General features: G+C 34.9%; 1 protein-coding gene across 1 annotated transcript in view; it reads right to left on the bottom strand.

The window, feature by feature from the left end:
- Positions 1–21,495, bottom strand: part of Adk (adenosine kinase) — a 328,745-nt gene that overhangs the window by 215,806 nt on the left and 91,444 nt on the right. The gene's annotated exons all lie outside the window — the stretch shown is intronic.

The raw sequence follows: 21,495 nt of genomic DNA, 5'->3' as shown, positions 1-21,495 counted from the left end.
GCCTGAGCACTGTCTTTGGGCTTTCTCAAGGCTAAAGCTCTATTACTTGAGTCACAGCATCACTTTCAGCTTTTTTCTATGTATGTAGTACCGAGGAATTGAATCTAGGTCTTTGTGCATGCTAGGCAAGCACTCTACCACTAGCCCAAACTCCCAGCCAAACTATATATACATATATATTTAAATATAAAAGTGCATAAGTTATGCTAAAATAAGTTCAACTACTAAGTACCATTATAAATTGGAAGTGTTATTATAAAACCAATTTGCACAATTAATTTACACAAAGTTAAAACATGGAAATTTAAAAATAAATAAAAAAGGAAGTATAAAAAAGCCCACTGATTATGACAAATGGGGGAAACCACTGAGCCTATGTTCCTGAGATTTACAATAGAGCAAAACCTAGATATATAAGACCATATAGGATAATGCTAAATGAAAGGACCTCTAGGATATAGAAACAAAAGCCATATAATGAGTGATTGTTGTCCTTAACTTACTATGTTATCTCTCATCTCTTTTGCTGTCCCTTGGTTATCTCATATTGTTACAGTATTTTACCTTGTTAGCTGATATATTGTATATATGTTTATTTAGTTATTTGCAATAGGATAAGGAAGGGGGGAAAACAAGATGAGAGGTGGGGGTGAGGGGAGGGAAATGGGGACCAAGACATGAGAAAGGGTATCAATGCACCTTCTATCTGGTGAATATAATGTAGCTCTTCTATTAATTACAATAAAAAATATATGGGGAAAAAAAAGCCCACTAAGTCTTGGAGTGTGGCCTAGTGGTAGAGTACTTGCTTAGCATGAGCGAAGCCTTAGGTTCAATTCCTTGGTACTACATACATAGAAAGAAAAAAAAAGCTTGAAGTGGTGCTGTGGCTCAAGTGGTAGAGTGTGAGTGCTAGCCTTGAGCAAAGAAGCTCAAGGATAGTGCCAGTGCCCTCAGTTCAAGTCCTGGGAGGAACAACAACAACAAAAAAAGATAAAAATACACTTCTAATTCAAGTCACCACCACTACATTTTCAGATTATTCAGATATCTTCAATTATGCTAAAATAAAATGGCTAGCTTTCCTTGTTAAACATATACATCGTACACCTTAAAAGCTGCCTTTAGTTCTAGACTGATCTGTTGTTAATCATAGCACAGGCTTACGCATTTTCTACAATCAACTAGAAAACAAAATCCAAAGGAAGACAACTAGAGTTTTCAGACATTAGATAACAGGCATGGCCAGTCTGTGATCTCTGCTACAAAGAAAAAAAGGTGAGCCCTGACATCCTGCAGGCTCTGTGTCAGCAGGCAATTTCCAGAATATGGTACAGGGAAAAAGAAGCCAAATAGAGCCTGGCATTCTCATCAGCATTAGAAAACAGACATAAATGCTCCAGGAGAGCCTGGAGAACAGAAATGGTGGGAAAAAATTCAGGGATGTGAGCTAAAATCTATAGAGTTGCTCCTAAAATTTTGCCTGGCTACAATGGGTACATGCTTAGGAGTACATGAAAAAATAAGAAATCCATGTAGAAATAATAAGAAATCCATGTAAATGCCCTAGCATTAAAGGGTAAATCAATAGCTCATGATTTCAAGATCAGTACCAAAAGTCTAATCTATAAATAAAAAAAATCTGAGAGCAAAATTAAGAAAATAAAAGTTTTAAAATAGAATGAAAGCTGAACAAGATAAAATTTAACCATATATACCTATATACATATATATATATATGTAAGAACTATGCATAGAACATTTCCAAATCCTACTGAGGAAAAAATGCCTATCTATGTAAATATGAAAGGAATAGTAGGTTCACAGATTAGAAAATTAATATTTAAATCTGTTGTTTTGCTTTGACCAATCCTCATTCCCTCCTGTGTTATTCTAGTACTGGATACATAGCCCAGGCTGGCCTTGAGTTTACACCTACTACAACTTCCAAATGTTGGAATTACAAATATGTAGCACTATCATGCCTGATTATCTATCAACAGCTATATATATATTACTTTATTGTAAAAGTAATATACAGAGGTTAGAGTTACATAGGGAAATGAGTACAAAAATGCTACATTTTTAGCCAGGTGTGGTGGCTCACACCTGTAATTCTAGCTACTCAGGCGGCTGAGACCTGAGGATCACAGTTCAAAGCCAGCTCAGGCACTGAAAATCCATGCTACTCTTATCTCCAGTTAACCACTAGAAAACCAGAAAGTAGAGCTGTGGCAGGCTGAGTTCATTCCCCATGATTCACACACACACACACACACACACACACACACACACACACACACACACACACACACACACACATACACACACACACGGAAAGATTGCATTGAATCAGTGAATACATTTGAGCTTATAATTTGTACAAGTACTATATGTTAAGTAAAATATAGCTTTTTTCCCCCCCAAGTTGGAGGGCTTGAACTCTGGGCCTGGACTCTGTCCCTTATCTATTCAGCTCAAGACTATCACCCTGCCCTTGAACTAAAGTGCCACTTCCCATTTTCTAAATGTTAACAGGAGATAAGTCTCAGGTCCTTTTGTGTCCTGGCTGGCTTTGAACCTTGATTCTCAGGTCTTGGCCTCCAGAGTAGCTAGGATTACAGGCATGAGTCACCACACCCAGCTCAATGCAAGCTTAATCAAAATCTTAAGATTTCTGAGGATATTGAAAAGCTGATTAATATATTAAAAACAAGGAAAAAAACTACCTCCAAACCCTTTGGAGGTAGGTCATTCAAGGATAGCTTGGGGAAATATACCAAGGAACTCTCTTTTCAAAAAGTTAAAATAAAAGAAAAAACTGGAAATGTAGATTCTAAGTCTATACAATCAAGATTTACAAACTGTTAATACCAATACATTTTTCTTGTTTACGCACTATAAAGCTTTTTTTTCGTATGTTTTAATAATCTCAATGAGAAATTACATCTTTACTAAAGTAAAAGTCTTCACAATTGAAATACAGTTCAGGTGACATATCATTCATATATATATATATATACACACACCCACATATATGTATATATATATTTATATAGTCAGGTTCCTGAAAACAGTAAAATGATGCATTAGATTCTTATGGTAGTATATTCCAGTAATTTCAAATAAAAAGATGATAGCAAGAGGTATACTGAAGTTTAAAGGGCTCTTTCATTCATCCACATCTCATAATTTAGCAAAAGAAAAATTTCCCCATATATTTCAGATACTTTCTTTAGATAACTTAAGGAAAACTGTGCTAAAAGCAAATACAAACCTAAGATTTAGTTAAAAAATACTAATATTAATCAGATACAAGTTTGAAAGAACAGAATGTTTTTAACAAAATTACTAGGTACTGGGTTGCAGATGTAACTCAGTGGAGTATACTGCTTGCCTAAAAAATGATGAGGCATTGGGGCTGAGTGTTTGGCTCCGTGGTACAGTGCTTGCCTAGCATGCGCAAAGATTTGGGTTTGATTCTTTGGCACCACATACATAGAAAAGCCAGGAGTGGTGCTGTGGCTCATGTGGTAGAGTCCTAGCCTTGAGGAAAGCCCCAAGGACAGTGCTCAGGCCCTGAGTTCAAGCCCCAGGACTAGTTTAAAAAAAAAAAATGCACTGGGTTTAATCCTTAACACCAAAATAAATGAATAATAAATAAAATAAACCAATAAATAAAATTACCAAGTACTCTCTCTATGTTAGACCTCATATTAATGTTTTTTTATATTATTCCATTTCACCCAAGTCATCCAGCATGAAGTCAATTAGTCTTAATCTCTAGGTTTATAGATCCAAACTGGAAAAGGGTAGGTTCACAGGAAAGCAAATAGATCTGATTTCAGAAGGTATCTATCTACTTTTTTTTTTTTAGAAGATACCTTCTTAAGTCTTAACTCTAGATATGAAGATGAAGAAGGAAAGGCAAGTAAAGACTTAAGATTTGGAACTATCCTGGAAAGGAGATACTGTATGACTCATACAAGTAACTTAATCTCTTTTGCTATGACTATACTTGTTTTTATCAGGAAATTACAGGAATGTCCTAAGAAATCATTGGATCATTTTGTTATTTAAAACAACAAACACCAGGAAGATAGACTCCTTGATATGAAAGGAAAATAATCAATAATCATAAAATTTATTGTCACAAACTAAAAATGTGACTGAAAGATGAGCAAGCAAAAAAATCTTTAGAGAAACAGTCATTTCTTTTTGTCAGGTCAGAAATTCTACAAACTCCATAATGAACCATGTCCATTACTTACGAAAGAACAAGCAAAGAAGTGCAAACATCCTTATTCCTTACCATTTCTAGCATGTACTTTACTAAAAGCAAAAATTCCTGAAGGTAGTAAACATCAACACTTATCAGCAGCAACATCAAAAACGTAAGGCAAAGGTCAAATCAAAGTTTATTGACAATGATGAACTATGACAGGCTCTATTAAATTACCCCTTCCTTCAAGGTGTATGTGATCAAAGCAGCAAAAGATATTTTCACTCAGTCACATAACAAGCTATTTGTTGAGATTGAAACATCTGGTCAATATCTCCTAACACTGCAATTTCATGCACAGTTAGCATTAGGGCACATTTCTTTTTCTCTTCTTACAGGGTCCATAAGAGTGGCACATATGGCTGATCATTTCATTCAAAAGGGATTCAATTCAAGGCATTACACACAATCGCCTGTGCTTTATGGTGTTTTAAGTCTACCTGCCATCGTTTTCCATCATCATTGCTGACTGCTGTTCTCTTCTACTATAAAAAATGGCAAATATGACAGAGCACTTAAAGCTTAACAGCTTTTTCTGTACTGGAGTTAGAAAGCATTTAAGGAAAAGGAATATATAAAGTGGCAGGTTGTTGTCTATTGTCAAGAACTCCCAATACATTAAACTACTTATCATTTTGTTTAATATTTAGCAGAGATCTAGCACATATTAGAAAAGTACTTTTTATTGTCAAATCAAATGCTTACTTTTCTGCCTGGCAGATCCATAAAGTATATTTGTGGGCTATAATTTTAAGCAATAATAATTTCAAAACAGCATCATAGAAATACTTTAAAAACTGATTTGGGGTTTTTAGAATATTTTCTTAAGCTGACAAACAACAATTTTATAGTACAGCAAACAGGGATGTAACAATTTTATCAGTCTCACATACTAAAAAAAATTCCATTTAAAATTCATACATTGTTGTCATGGTAACAGGGCCCTTTCTAGCACAGTAGTAGACCTGAACTCACACCATACACTACACTTCTCTTTTTTCTTTTATTCATTTGGAATAATATCTTCAAGGGAAAATGAAGTAAGAGTGAGAATTTCTTTAAAGCAACTGGTTTCATGTTTATTTTGACATGTAACCCAGATATTACAATTAAATCTAAATGGGTATAATTATCTACTAAAATTTAAGGCTTTGTCTAGCCATTAATAATGCAGTGGAATCTGATGAAAAGTATTCTTGTGACCAAGTATCACAGATGATCATCTGACATTTAATATTTGATGATATCATCTGATAATATCAAAATATCAAGGCTGAACTGAAACCTAAGTTAGATGCAATATTCTAGACTGCTACATTTGATATAATGTGACCATTTTGATTGTTCAGTTGTTCATTAAGTTAGTATCCTTTAATGATATTGACTGAAACAGTTCCATTGGATATATACAATGCTGTCACAGGAACAGAAATTTAAAACCAGGGAAAAATATATCTATATGAATTTAAATACAATACATAAAACACAAAGCAAATGAAATGAAAACATAAAACAATTTTAACAAATGCTATGAAAGAAAAATAAATAAATTAGTGAGGATTATGATTGGGAAGTGGATCAAGAAAAGACTTTAGGGCCGTGAGTGTGGCCTAGGGGTAGAGTGTTTGCCCAGCATGCACGAAGACCCAGATTCAATTCCTCGGTGCCACATACATAGAAAAAAGCTGGAACTGGTGCTGTGGCTCAAGTGGTAGAGCTCTAGCCTTGAGAAAACCCACAGACAGCGCTCAGGCCCTGAGTTCAAGCCCAGAACTGGCAAAAAACAAACAAACAAGAAAAGACTTTAAATAGACTTAAAGTCATTTAAGTTGACCTAAAATTCCTTGAGGAGAAAAAGAATGCTTTTATAATTTGTGCACTTCCCAAACCAATGGAAGAGTGAATTTTATACTTCAGAGGCAGAAAAGACTGGCATAATAAAATTATTGAAGTAAAAAGTATGACTGAAAGGTGAGACAAGAAAATCATATTTTAAAAAAAAGCCGTAATGACACTGTGGCTCAAGTGGTAGAATGCTAGCCTTGAGCAAAAAAAGCTCAGGGACAGTGCCACGCCCTGAATTCAAATCCTAGGACTGGTAAAAAAATATTATACATATATAAAAATCATATATACAAATTATATACAGGCCTCACTGGTAAAAAGAATATATCTTACTCACAGCATAGTAAGATGGCACTGAAGGATTTCAGACAAGAAAATAGTTATGAAATGTAAATAAGGCCCTCTTTTTTCTAGATAATGAATTAAAGAGGCAATAAGAGCAGGTCTATTCACATTCTACATCTAGTCTACTAGAAAAATATATTAGCTGTATTCAAACCATTTCCAGGCTGTTCATTCCACTGCTAGTACTCATCCAAGTTACCATATATTGTCTAGTTGCAAAAGTTCCCTAACCTTGCTTCCTCCAGACTCTATTTACATAGACCTATTCATTTAAAAGTTAAACCAGAGCCAAGTGGTTGAGATTTATGCTTGTAATCCTTTCTACTCATGAGCTGAGATCTGAGGATTGAAGTTTGAAGCTAGGGTGGGCAGGAAAAATGTGAAACTCTTACCTTCAATAAACTACTCAGAGAAAGGCAGAGTGGTTCAAGTGGTAGAATGTTAACCTTCTGCAAAAGGAGCTAAGGGACAGAGCCCAGACATTGAGTTCAAGCTCCAACAACAAAAAAGTTAGCCAGAGCATCTCACTCCTTTCCTCCCCAAACTGCTTCTCATTAACATATCAACAAAGAGAAATTATATGATTGCCTCAATAGGCAACAAAATATTTTGATGATACCATTCAGTATTACTAAACTATCACTTTTATAATATAACAATAGAATACTATTAATAAATGTTACCTAATAAAAGTAGTCATTAGCTTAGTGAAAATGTCATGTTATTAACATTTAAAAAGTATGGTAGGGCTTGGAATGTGGCTTAGTGGTTAGAGTGCTTACTTCACATGCATCAAGCCCTGGCTTCAACTCCTCCTCATAAACAGAAATAGCCAGAAGTGGTGTGGTGGCTTAAGTGGTGGAGGGCAAGCCTTAAGCAGAAGAAACTCAAGGACAGTGTCCGGCCCTGAATTGGCAAAAAAAAAAAAAAGAAAAAAAAGTATGGCAGGTGTAATTATATCTTAAAACTTAAGAAAGCAGTAAAAATATTATAAAGGTAAAAGTATATCATTATCTATTAAAGAAATGAAAAAAGCAAAAGCACTTTAGGTATATACCTATATTAGTAGAATGAAATAATCTAGAAAAATAGCCTATTTAGTACTTAAAAGAGACTAAAGACAAAAAAAAAAAACACAACAAACTCACTTACTGAAAAATACAATTGTCAAATGGGATATTTGAATCCTTTTTTTTGAGGGGGGGGCCAATCCTGGGCTTAAGCTCAGGGCCTGAGCACTGTCCTTGGACTTTCTCAAGGCTCGAGCTCTACCACTTGAGCCTCAGCACCATTTCTGGCTTTTTTTTTCTATGTATGTGGAACCAAGGAATTGAACCTGGGTCTTCATGCACGCTAGGCAAGCACTCTACCTCTAAGGGAAAACTCCCAGCCCCAAATATTTGAATTCTTTAGATCTAATTTGAATACATTTGCCATAAAGCAATTATAAAAATATGAATTTAAGTTGGGAAGTAAATTAAAAATTAATAATTTTGGATCGAAGTATATTACATACATGTTTTAAAGATCATAATGGGGACTTTTGTATATTAATTTATGTTAGTAGAAATAAAAAACAAATTAATACTAGAAGATAATATGCTTAAAACTTAAAAAAAAAAAATACTACGGCCTGGAGTTTGGCCTAGTGGTAGAGTGCTTGTATGGTCTAAGACCCATATTTGATTCCTCGGACTACAAGCATATAGAAAAAGCTGGCAATGGTGCTGTGGCTCAAGTGGTAGAACTCTAGCGTTGAGAAAGCTGAAGGACAGTGCTCAGGCCCTGAGTTCAAGCCCTGGGTCTGGAAAAAAAAAAAAAAAGCTTTTGGGGCCAGGAGCCTAGCCTGATGTTAGAGAGCTCACCTAGCGTGCACAAAGCCTTGGGTTCAATTCCTTGGTACCAAATACACAGAAAAATCCAGACGTGGTGCTGTGGCTCAAGTAGCAGAACACTAGCTTTTGCTCCAGGATTGGCACAAAATAAATTGACTCCTCCGCCCTCTTCAATATTGGGGCTTGAATCCAGGCAAGGAACACTAAGGAGTTAAGAGGAATATGCCAAGAGTAAAACAACAAAGAGTTGGAGGGATAATGAAAAGGTCAAAGAGAAAATGACAGAATGGTTCAGGAGGATTGAATACTTTTACCAGGCTGAGAACAAGAAAAATAGTATAACATGTACAAAAGCACAGAGGGATAATCTGGTTATGGCTTACTCAGGAAGTTATTTAAAAAGAGCACATATAACAGTACATTTTTTTTTCTTCGAAGGACTACGGTGTGTGACCCTGAGAAGTAGGCTGGGATTGTGAGTCACAAATAAATCTGTATCTAAGAAACAAATGTACAGGAAAAAAAAATGTTGAGAGATAATGTTCCATTTCTCTTACATCTCTGCAAGACTTGTATCAATTTTTGATCTAAGCTATCTTAAGATGTTTATGCAGCCAAAAGCCTTACAAAGGCGAGGATTATTGCACAGAGTAAAAAGGTCAGGTTTCCAAGAGCTCCCTTAATACTGAGATGTTTGGTAAAAGGGGTCGTTGTTCTAAAACTCAAGATTCCTCAGTTACAACGCAAGCTGTCTGTAAGCACAACTTCAACCTACACTTAGCTTTCCATTTTTCTCCTTGTGGCTATGGAGTCACACAAAACCAATAGGATATTGAAGCTTAAGCTGTCAGACATGCTTAGAGTAAGAAACTACTCATCTCTGACCCAGGAGGTTATATCTTCTGTTAGGAACTATGAAACTTACAGGTGAATTTATTATCTTTCAACAAGCAGGTTTCAATGTCATAGATATTGACAACAAGAAGAAGGACGCGGGAAGAAGAAATGCCAGGATATTCGTTATTAGAGGAGAGAGAAAGAAATTCAGCTTAAGAAGTAAAAGAAAGAGAAAAAAAGATTTAAAATTTTTGTTTTTTGCACGCAGAATTGACAAGTTCTAGAACTGAGTAGGTGTGTTAGGAAGGTGAAGGTCAAGTGTAATATCTCTAATTGGATGAATGATGGATGGTTATGCTATTAATAGGAAAGGGTATGTAAGGACAGAGAAGCAGTACATTGTGAAAAGCCAGAGAAAGGTCAGATGAGTTCAAACATAAATTAGGAGAATATTAATATGGAGACTGAACAATGCAAATATGAGTATGTAGTTTCAGTTTTATCTAAAATAGATAAAAAAAAAGCATTGGGGAACAGTGATACTCAAAGAAGACAATGAACATTCCTGAAGCCCTTTCAGAACTTATTGGAAACTCCCCATGGTTAACTGAATTTTCACATTAGTGCTAGGATGTTATTTGCACTTTCCTATTGTGTTGGCATTTGTTTTCACAGCACAAATTCAAAGGTGGATAAAAGTGTTCAGGCCAAAAACAAAACAATAAAGGCAATGGAATCACGACGCACTAGAATTCAATTCTTCAAAACTCTTGACTTGTAAATAAAACAACACTAATTTAATTTTTCAAGAAGTAGAATCCTTTTTTAAATTCAATATTGGACCTCAAATACACATTCTATGTGTATAAAATGGGATGCATGAATGAATCACAATAGTTTCCTGAGGAAAAGCACATGCACAATTGAGTTCTTACAGGAGCTACTTTAGTTTTCCATCAAGACAAATTTTATTTAAAATAATGACTGACAGACAAATGATAGTTATTCAGAGTTAGACATTTGGCAGACATTTTCTTGAAAAGGAAAAAAGTAAGCCTGTCAAAAAAAAAAACCTGTCAGGATTTATTGCTAATAATAAAATTTGAGCTTTTAACTGAAAATTATAATAATGTAAACTCACATCCACCATATTCAGATTCTCCATACTTGAAGATTATTTCCTTGAGACTGGTAGTGATATGGACAAAGGATATATTTTTCAACATCTCCAAGATATGCATAATTTAATAAGTGAAGATTTTATAAGTGATAAATGTATCATTGCAAAAAGATACTATGCACAGATAAACCATCCATTCAAAGAGTTAAAAACATCAACAATATATACACACAAATGTGTGTATACACACAAATCAATAGCTTTGTTAATCAAGATTAATTTCTATTTTATTTCTATAAATGTGCATATTCAAAATGTTTCAGAGTTAAAAAAAGATGTAAAAAAAAAAGATGTGTAATTCTGAGTTGCTTCTTTCATTTAGCGTAATGCTTTCAAATTTCATCCATGTAGAATGTATCAAAACCTTCTTCTTTTTAATACTTTTATTATCTTTAGTTGTATGAAAGAGCTGTCATTTAAATAAAGCAGTCTGTGAATACAATGTATCATGATTCTTTTTAAAGTACAAATAATATTCTACTGTATGAGTACTCCAAGATTTTGAGTTATTCAGTAGCTGATAGGCAGGGCCTAGTGGCAAAAAAATTAGGACACTGGAGGGTGCTCTGGAGTAGATTTTGGGATCCTATCCCCACTTCTTCCTACATGCATTCTAGTTTCTTTTCCCTTTCTCTTAATTTCTTTATCACAAACTCCTACCATTGTATACTCTGATGCCACAGCCAAAAAGCAACAAAGATCATGGACGGAAACCCTGCAATCATCATAAAATGTCCTCCCTTTAAGCTGATTGACTCATGCATTTTTTGAAATGAAAAGCTACTAATACAACCAACCCAAAACAGACAATGGAAAAGGAGATGGAAGACCAACTCAATATAGCACTGTATTTTGCCAACCAATATGCAAATAATAGTTCTGACTACTCATTTGAATCATGGTTTGAGTCCAGACATACTTATCCCTTCTCAATTAATAGCTAGATAAGGTGGCACATGCTTGGATTCTTAGCTATGGTTGAGGGTGAAATTACAATGATCATGGTTCCAGGCAAGCCTAGAAGAAAAATTCATGAGACTTCATCCCAATTGAAGGAGCTTGGTGTAGTAGTGTGATCCTGTAATCTCAGCTATACCAGAAAAAGTAAGGATGACTGCAATGCATGTGTATACTAGGACAGGAATAAGACCCTATTTCAAAAATGAATGCTAGGTATTACCATTATATTTTCTAGTTATTTTGCCCATCTACATAAGAGGCATAGCAACAGCTATACTTTTACCAACAAACCAAAATTGCAAATTGTAGTTTAAAGTCAGAAACTAACAGAATTTGCAAGCTAAGAAATTAGCCAGTATGCATCTGTTAACTCATCTCTTCTTAACACTGACAGAAAAACATTAAATATGGATTAGAACAAAGATAATATACTACTTGTGGCATTAATAGTGAAAACAATTATCTTCAGAATGATCCCTGAGCTCCAATTCCAACAAAGCACTGTAGTAAAAGTTAGATATTATGTAGATGCTACTCAGACACAAAGTAGATAGTTTCACAAGAAACTATACTCAAATTAATGAACTCTGATGTATTGGAATGCTACTGTGTTCTACTTCACAGGAAAAGATTACTCATTCCTCTAGAATGTAAGCACATCTTCTTTGGGAAGGAAAAGAGGTCTTTTATTTTTGTTACCTTGGATGTTTCCAGAGAGGGGTATGTAACTAAGTTTACTATTCTGGCATTTTTCATTATACAAACATTGGCATTGTACTTGCTGCCAGACTTTAAAGGAACATGAAAAACCCACGGTTCCCAGACGATAGACATACTAAAGTTATACGAAGTACTACAAAGCATAGATGTAAGGTAACAGCATGACTAATATATAGAAAAATTAACCATGTGAAACTATAGCAGTAGAAAACCATGTTAGAGTAGAAGAGCTTTTGATTTACTTTGTACAAAAATGTTTTAAACTCATTTTATTGTTATTATATTTTATATATATACACCCATCCTATGAAACAGGTATTTGATAAAACAATCCTGAAATGTTGATTATAAACTTCCGTTTATTCTAATGATTACCTTCCAGAGTTACTTTCAAGCTGTAGAGTATCACCTTACTAGCATGACTATTCACAAAAATTATACTTTGTTTTATTCTTATTATGTAGATCAGGCTGGCCCCAAATATGAAGTAAGCCAATATCAATTGGTATGGACAAAGGAGTAGTTTAATTTTCAAGTGCAGAAAATGGAAGACAGGTGAAGGAATTACCTAAGGTTGGACAAAAAAAGTATGAGACCACTATGTACACCCAGTACTCTGTATTTTAGTGTATTTCCATTGAATGACAGTGAATGTTTTCTCAAGACAAGTCTCATGTATCCTATCCCCAGTCCTTCACTTGAAGAAATGAGAGAACTGTTTAGAAGTTAGATTGGTGTCTTGTAAATGCTCATTGAAAGGAGGTGTTATTTTAAATAAAAATAAGCCTTGGGTGGCAAAAAGTAGTTCATCTCCTTCAGGCTATGTAAAGTTAATAAGGACCACAAATTACCTAAACTCTCTCCTAACAAACCTAATTTAAAATTTAATAAAATGATCCACTGGAGCTCAAGGAATCTTCCTGATGGTAATGGTTTTGATTGTGCCACAAGTAACATATAATCTTTGTTTTGATCCATATTTCATATGAGCATATTTCATATGTTGTCAGTAATAAGAGGAGGCACTTAATAGACACATGCTGGCTAAAAAAATAATAAAATAAACCATTTACGGATAGTTATAATGATCTAGCTTCCAGATGTAATGGATTTATGGATTTTAGGCCACAAAAATGTAGCTTTTTGGGAAAAAATAAAAACAAATAATTTAATAAGACCCAATAAAATAATCAAGTGAGACGTCAGAATTGATCAGAAGTAATGAAAGTTTGTTACACACATACACACATACATATTCTTGAAGGCAATACAAACTATCTCTTTTATAGTTTTGTAGATATACTCATTTGGTTATATGATAAAAATAGGTAAGTAATACTTCATCTAAAATTGGTGATTCAAAATAGAACCTAAAATTTATCAATAAACAAATACGTAAGAAGATAAAATAAAGGGAATCTGACTTTTAAGTATACTGAAAACTGAAATAAAGATAATCATACAGATCTGGTAAAGGTCTTGCCTACATGAGTCCCTAAATGTGATCACCAGAACGAAACACACATACAGAAACAAATAAACACTACAGAAAAGAGGGAGGGAACAAACAGTGAAAAACAGGTTATTTACAAGAGGAATTACTTTTCTACAACTTTTTCCCCAGTTTCACATGTATTCTTACTGAATAAATTTCCATTTCAATTTATTTCTTTACTATGTGACCCTGAACTGTCAGTGTATCCATATATATAGTATACATATATATGATATATAATATATATATGTATATGCACTGAAATGTGTATATTTTAAGTCTTTCAGAACAGTATAGATGTTTGCCTTCACAAATATTTCTTCATTTTCATTAAAGTTCAAATTATTTATAGTTTTGAGTAGTACCATACAGAGTTCCTATATTAAGAACTGGAGAGTATCATCTAAAAACTAGTTTAGAAAGCATTTTAAAAAGTAGGTTGCAGTAGCTCACACCTGTAATCCTAGCTACTCAGGAGGCTGAGATCTGAGGATCATGGTTCAAAGCCAGCCTGGTCACAAAAGGACCTGAAACTCTTATCTCCAATTAACCTCTAGAAAATGGGAAGTGGGGCTTGGCTCAAGGGGAGGGTGGTAGCCTGAGCTGAATAGCTCAGGGACAATGTCCAGGCTGAGTTCAAGCCCCATGACCCACAAAAAAAAAAAAAAAAAGAAAGAAAGCACTTTATAAATTAAAACTTACTAGCCAATAAATGAAGACTATCAGTAGATCAAGACTAAATATCAAAATTTCTATAGAATTCAGAGATTTTTTTAAATATACAAAGTCAAATGCAGACACATGATGAAACATTGAACACAGCTCCCTGGATTTTACAGTTTCCTTCCTCTCAATTCACCTAAAAGAACACTATTGTTCTTATCAAATATCTCTGAAATATAAAATTGCATTCATTAAGTAGAAGTCAATAGTCCTTATCAAACTAAAAGCAATGTATAGATAAAACATATTAATATAAACTCAAACACTTGAAATTTTTCTCATGTGTAAGTGAAAAATAGCCTTTCAAAACAAGAGGAGAATTTCCTCAAATGATTTAAAAATAACAATGAAATAAAGAGCAGCATTGACAGTACTGGCCTCTCACTTTCTTCACTGCAGAGCTATTATAAAGAGAAGTAATTCTGCATTGATTCAATGAAGAAGCCTCTATTTTATAATCTTTTTTATTTTTTTCTGGGAAAAGAAGTCTGCAAGATCTGCAAAAGTGATTTATCTTTAGATAAGTAAAATGAATAGCAATTGATCTTGTACCTAGGGAGTGATTCTTCATCTTCCAGTTACTAATGTATTTCTGAAAAATATCACTAGAAAAGGTTAGATAGCCTCATATTTTGAATACTCTATTTGTATATTTGGAATCTGAGATTTGTTCTGAACTCTTATATGCAAAGCTACAGTTTTCAATGACTTTCTCTTCATTTGATCATTTTTGGCATCTGAAAATGAATCAAGAATAACATAGGTACATCACAGGGATGGCATCATGCAGACTTAAAAGGAGAAGATTTGTCACAAGTCAGATTTCCAGGTGAAAATGATATTTGCACTGGAAGGCATAAAACAAATACAACTCAGTCACGGGAGTGAGAGCAAGAAAATAAAGTTTATGTTAAAATGAAAAGTTTCTATTAAAGCGGAAAATTCTGGAGAAAAACTAAGTGTTCTCATATCCTTTTCATCTACAAAGAGGATCATTTTGAAAATAAAATCTATTTTATTTCTATTTGCAATTCTGAAAATTCTGTGAAGATTAAAAATTAATAAAGGAAAAACATTTCATGGAATTTACTTTCATGGCTATTAGGGCTCTCCCTCCTTCCCTCTCTCCTTTCTTTCGCTGGTCCTGGGGCTTGAAATCAGGCCCTAGGAACAAGCTTGAGTTTTTTTTGGTGGGGGGGGGGGCGGAGATACATCTTTTATTTATCTATTTTATTTATTTGCCAGTCCTGGGACACACAAGGCAATAGATCTGTCACATAAAACACACAGCTATCTGTACTGCATAGTTTTCAGTAAGTATATGTCTTTTTTTTTTTTTCTTTGACTCAGGGCCTGGGCACTGTCCCTAAGCACTTCAGTTCAAGTCTAGTGCTCTACCGCTTGAGACCCAGCTCTATTTTCAGTTTTCTAGGGGTTAATTGAAGATTAGACTTTCATGGACTTTTGTACCCTAGGCTGGATTTGAACAATGATCCTCAGATCTTAGACTCTTGAGTAGTTAGGATGACAGGCGTGAGCCACCAGTGTCTGGCTTGATACATGTCTTTAGTATGATGCTCTTTCTCCGGTTTTAGAGCTCACTAATTTTGGGGGAATAGCAAGGCCTGAGCTTTTTGATGAAGGTTAGCACTCTACCACTTGAATCATAGCTCCCATTCTGGCTTTTTGGTGGTTTTTATTAGATTAAGTCTCAAGGATTTTCCTGACTGGATTGCCTTTGAACCATGATCCTAAGATTTCAGCTTCCTGCACAGTTAGAATTACAGACATGAGTCACTAGTGCCCTTTCGTAAAAGGAGTGATTAAAAGTACACATTGTGGAAGTAGACTCACAGAACAGAAGCTCCTCCATGAATAAGAGGTGTCATAGTGACAAAGCCAGAACTCATTCCAAGAGGTAGAAGAGAAAAGGAAAGAGGAAAAGCAAAGAAGAAAGACGAACATGAGATAAAAGTACAAAAAGTCCACTGCATCAATGCTAGGTAAAAGCACTAAGAAGTGTGGGCAGTGGGGATGAAGAGCACAGGAGCTGTTGCACCACCATCTATGCTGAAGAACTGGTCGCATCACCTGTAGAAACTCTATGGAAATACAATTGGAAGACATTTAACCAAACAGATAAATTATAATCTAGAAATGTAAGAAATAGAAAAAAAAAGGTAGTGGCTCCTCCAAAAACTCATAACTCATGAATAACAGAATCAAATACATTAAAATGGCAGAAATGCCAAACAATTCAAACAGGTACTTAATATGATTGCCAGGTGTTGTGGATCAAGAACACAATCCTATTTAGTCAGGAGGTAGAAACCACAGAGAATTGCAGTTCAAGGACAGATAGACCAAAAGTTTGTAAGACCTCTTCCCCCTTCTCAACCAATAAAAGATAAGCATGATGGAATGTATCTGTCATTACAACTATATGAAAATAGTAATTAAGTTTGTAGTTTGAGCATAAATATGGCGCCCTATTCAAAATGCAAAAGCCAAAAAGGGCTGGTAGAGTAGCCCAACTGGTTTACCTGCCTAGGAAATGCAAGGCCCTGAATTCCAAACCTAGTCCCCACCAAAACCAAATTAACTAAACAAACCAACAAGATACAAAATCAATGATGTTAAAGAGGAGGTAAATAAACAGCTAACTGAAGTAATGAAGTCAATTAAAGATTTGAATGAGAAAGTAAGAACATGCATAAGGAATTCAGAATGGACAGTGAGAAGAAAGGAAGGGAGAAAGGGTGGAAGGCAAACACATAACATCAATAGCTTAGACAAGCAGAGGAAAGAAAACTAAAAGCAAGATTGAGCACAATTTACATTCATTTTCCAATAAGTAGGGGAAAATGCAGAATCAAGCACCACTATTGAGATACACTCAAAGATTAAGGCAGGAGAATGTTGATTTCAAGGCTAACTTGGCCTATATAGTGACATTATAGCTTTCTTATTCTGTCACCCCCAAGAGTAACAAAAAGGGTGAGGGGATGACAAATGGAATTATTCTATCATTGCATGAAGCCCAATCATAAAAGTTCTCTAGGTATACTAACATGTCATTCCCTTATTACCCTTAACTCCTGAAATAACCATAGTTTGCTAGGGTTCAATTTTTTTCTCCCATTTCAATAATATAACTAAAGTCAATCAGCATTTAAGCTTTTATACATATTTTTCCATTCAGTATAATGGCAATAAATTGAAATAATTGTATTGATACTTTATTTCTTTATAAATATAGGTAGCATTGCATTGTATAGATATATAGTTTGTTTAACCCCTTGGTGAAGGGTATATGAACTATTTCCAATTTGGGATGATTACAAATAAAGCTGCTAATGGAAAAATTGCTATAAATATTTCCATAACAGGTTTTTGTAGAAACATAAATTTCCACTTGTCTATGGAACATACCCAGGAATGTGACTGCTGAGTCATGTAAAAGTATATGTTTAATTTTATAAGAAATGTCACACTGTTTTCCAGTGTCATATCATTTCGGTCCTACCAATAATAAATAAAATAAAATGGCATTTGTCATTAAGTTCTCTCTCTCTTTCTCCCTCTCCCCCCCTCTCTTTCTTTCTCTCTCTCTCTTTCTCTTCCTTTCTCTTTTTCTTTTTTTGTTTTTTTTGCCAGTTCAGGGCTTAAACTCAGGGCCTGAGCATAGTTCTTGGACTTTCTCAAGTCTAGAGCTCTATCACTGGAGCCAAAGAATCTCTTCCAGCTTTTTCTATGTATGTGGTACCAAGGAACTGAACCCAGGTTTTTGAGCATGCTAGGCAAACACTATTATCACTAGGCCAAACTCTCGGCCCCTATCATTAAGTTTTTATTCCGGCTACTTCAAGGTGTATATATGGTGGTACTCCATTATAGTTTTAATTTGTATTTCTCTAAAGTTTAATGTAACAAAATATTTTACATTGTGTATTAGGTACCTTATTTATCTTCTGAAATCACTTAACATTTTAAAATAAATTATCCAAAGAAGAAATATATAATAGTATCTTCAAATGTACATTAAGTTTGTCTTGTAGAAAATTAAATAGTAAGACAATAGGATAAATATGCAAAAAGTTACAGAACTAGCTGAATGAATAAAAAGTACAGACAAGCAAAAGTTGAGAAAAGTTAACCTAAGTAATAAGGAAACACCATAAGACAGTATAAATTTATAGAGTAAGAGCCCATCAGTGCTCTTCTTATATCCTACGGACATAATATTTCCTTTTTTTTCTAGCAGCCAGCATCTTTCTTTTCCTATCTGAGGGAACTGTTTCCCTTGAGAGGTTGCAAGCTGCTCTACCAATATAATACCAGACAGAAGCACAGATGTCTGGAGAATAGTCTATAACCAGTAATAGAAATAAGCTCACCTTTTCCCAACAAGATTTTCATTTTGTAACTAGTAACCTAACATTGTAGCTTGGTTAATGAATCTTCATTAGCGACTTTGTTTTTCCTTGTACCATTTTTCCCATCCATGTCAATGTTACCTTGGGCTTGGTTCAAATTCTCATTCTAGGTTCTGTTGCAGAGGAAATCTATACAAATTAAACCACTTACCATCAAAAAACTTAAAATTAAAGACAAAAATATTTGGAAGAAAAGTAATGAAATTGAGATACATACACTTTCCTTATTCTATCTACATTATTTAAATTACAACTTCAAAAACTGCAAATTAATTGTAATTTCTAACAGAAGTTAACAGCATTTGTAACTTTTCCATAATACAGTTGATCATGGAATGGTGTACTGGTACATTCCATAATCCAGCACTTAGGGAAGCCCAGGCAGGAAGACCATAAGTCTGGGATCCATAGTGAGATTGAGGAAAACTAAACAAAATAGCAAGAACCTGCCTCAACAACAACAAACCAACACAAGCATGACCAGTATATTAAATTTCAGCAATGAACAGTTTTTCAGTCTACAACTACAAAAGGTGAATACTTTTCTGACATGATTGAGACTGTCTAGTTATCACAGCAGTGAGTTATAAACATGGCCATCCCCGGTTTATTCCTAGTACATGTGCCTGCACACTGTTCTGCTTTCTGCCACTTGAAATAACAGGAGGGTCCTCTGAATATAAGCAGGAGTGGCCATCTGATCTTGGTCTTCCAAATCTTCAGAACCCAGAGCAAAATAAATCAAGGTTCTTTATAAGTTATACAGCTGGATAGTCTGTATAGTAAAAGAAAATAGATTTCATTTGGGCACAGTGGCTCACTTCTGAAATCCTCACTATTCAAGAAGTAGAGATCAAGAAGGTATTGATTTAAGTTCACATCTCAATTATGTGGACAGAAGGATAATATCCTAGGCTTTCCTGGACAAAAAAAAATGGACTAAATGTGAACAATAATGAAAACAAAAGGTCTGGAGACACACAGCTCAAGTAATAAGTTCTCCTATCAAGCAATCACCAGATTCTTAGTTTAAAGTACCACCAAAAAGGATAGAGAACCGGGAACAGTGGCTCACACCTGTAATTCTAATCACTGAGGAGGTTGAGATCTGAGGATCACGGTTCAAAGCAGGCCACACACTAAAGACCAGGAGACTCTTATCTCTAATTAATCTCTAGAAAATGGGAAGTGGCACTGTGGCTCAAGGGGTAGGGGTGGTAGCCTTGAGCTGAAGAGTTCAGGGATAGCACCCAGGCCCAGAGTTCAAGCCCCATGACACAAAAAACAACAACAACAACAAAAAAAAAAAACCCAAAACAACAACGAAAAAGAATAGAAACTCAAATGCTAATGACTGAATTCTGTAATTCTAGTTACTCAGGAGGTAGAGATCTGAGGTTCAAGATTCAAAGCCAATAATTAACCCAATAAAAAACTGGAAGTAGAGCTGCAGCTCAAGTGGTAGGGTGCTAGACTTGAGTGACAAAGCCAAGAAGATAAGTGAAAGCACAATGACCTGAATTCCAGCCCCAGTTTGGGCATAAATAAAACACTTTTTTTTTCCTGAAAAGAGAAGAAAATGGAGTAACAATAGCCTTAAGAATAAAAAGTAGATAAGCAGAACTACTAGAACTGTCATTCATTATTGACAGCAATGGTGTTATACTTTGGATCTGAACTCTGTAATGTTCTCCAAAGGCTTGTGCGTTGTAGTCTTGGTTCTTATCTGATGTGTTATTGGGAGGTGGTAAAGCCTAGCTGGAGAAAGTAGGTCTCCTCCTTCCCCTTCCTTCTGTTCCCTGTATACCTTGCAAAAGCCTTGAAGCAATGGATCCTGTACTGAAACTCCTAAAACTGTAAGCCCAAATCTTGTCCTTATTAGCTTTATTATCTCAGGTATTATGTCATGGTGACAGAAAGCTAATTAACATAAATATAAATATAAAATAACACAATTACTTTGGGGAAAAAATAGAAGTTTTCAGTGAAATTAATTATATACCACCAGTTGGCCCAGAAATCTCACTCCCAGTGAAATGTAACCTTTATCTCAACACAAAAACATGTATACGAGCTGGGTGAGGTAGTTCATCCCTGTAATCCTAGCTACTCAAGAGGCTGAAATCTGAGGATTGCAGTTCAAAGCCAGCCCAGCCACTAAAAAACCTGAGATTCTTATCTCCAATTAACCACTAGAAACCGAAGTGGTGCTGTGGCTCCAGGGGTAGGGCAGTTGCCTTGAGCTGAAGAGCTCAGGGACACTGCCCAGGCCCAGAATTCAAGCCCCACGACCAACAACAACAAAAAAATGTATGCAAATGCTTACAGCAGATTTATTCACAATTTTCCTGAATTAGAAGCAATGCAAAAAAATCCTATACTGATTATATTCAAGATACATTGTGTTGATATAAAACTACTCAAAAATGGCTGACACACCACAAACTAGATGAATCTAAGATGAACATACATCACTTGAAGGCAATTACCTTCAAAGACTACACACTATACAATTCCATTTCAGTGAGGAACTAAGCTGCACAGTTTGGGCATAGTCAAAAAGCAAAAATAAAATAAATCTTTAGCACTCACTGTGAAAATATAAGGAAAAAGGCTAAGGGTGGAGAAAGTGTCAGGTAAACACTTGTTCCATTTTTCCCAAGCAGAGCTGTGGAAGATAAGTTACTACCAAGAGAAATCCCAATAAAAGGATTCTGCAGTTTTATAAAACTGAGGGTCTAATGAAAGCTAAAGAGGTAAGAGTTAGTACTAAAAAAGTACTAAATCACAGTGGAGAAAGTGTCCCCAAGTTACCCCTCTTTTTCCAATAAGGTTTT

The sequence above is a fragment of the Megascapheus bottae genome, chromosome 15, assembly GCF_031878675.1.
Source record: "Megascapheus bottae isolate mThoBot1 chromosome 15, mThoBot2.hap1, whole genome shotgun sequence".
In the NCBI taxonomy this organism is placed as follows: domain Eukaryota; kingdom Metazoa; phylum Chordata; class Mammalia; order Rodentia; family Geomyidae; genus Megascapheus; species Megascapheus bottae.
This window is presented reverse-complemented; position numbering and strand designations above follow the sequence as displayed.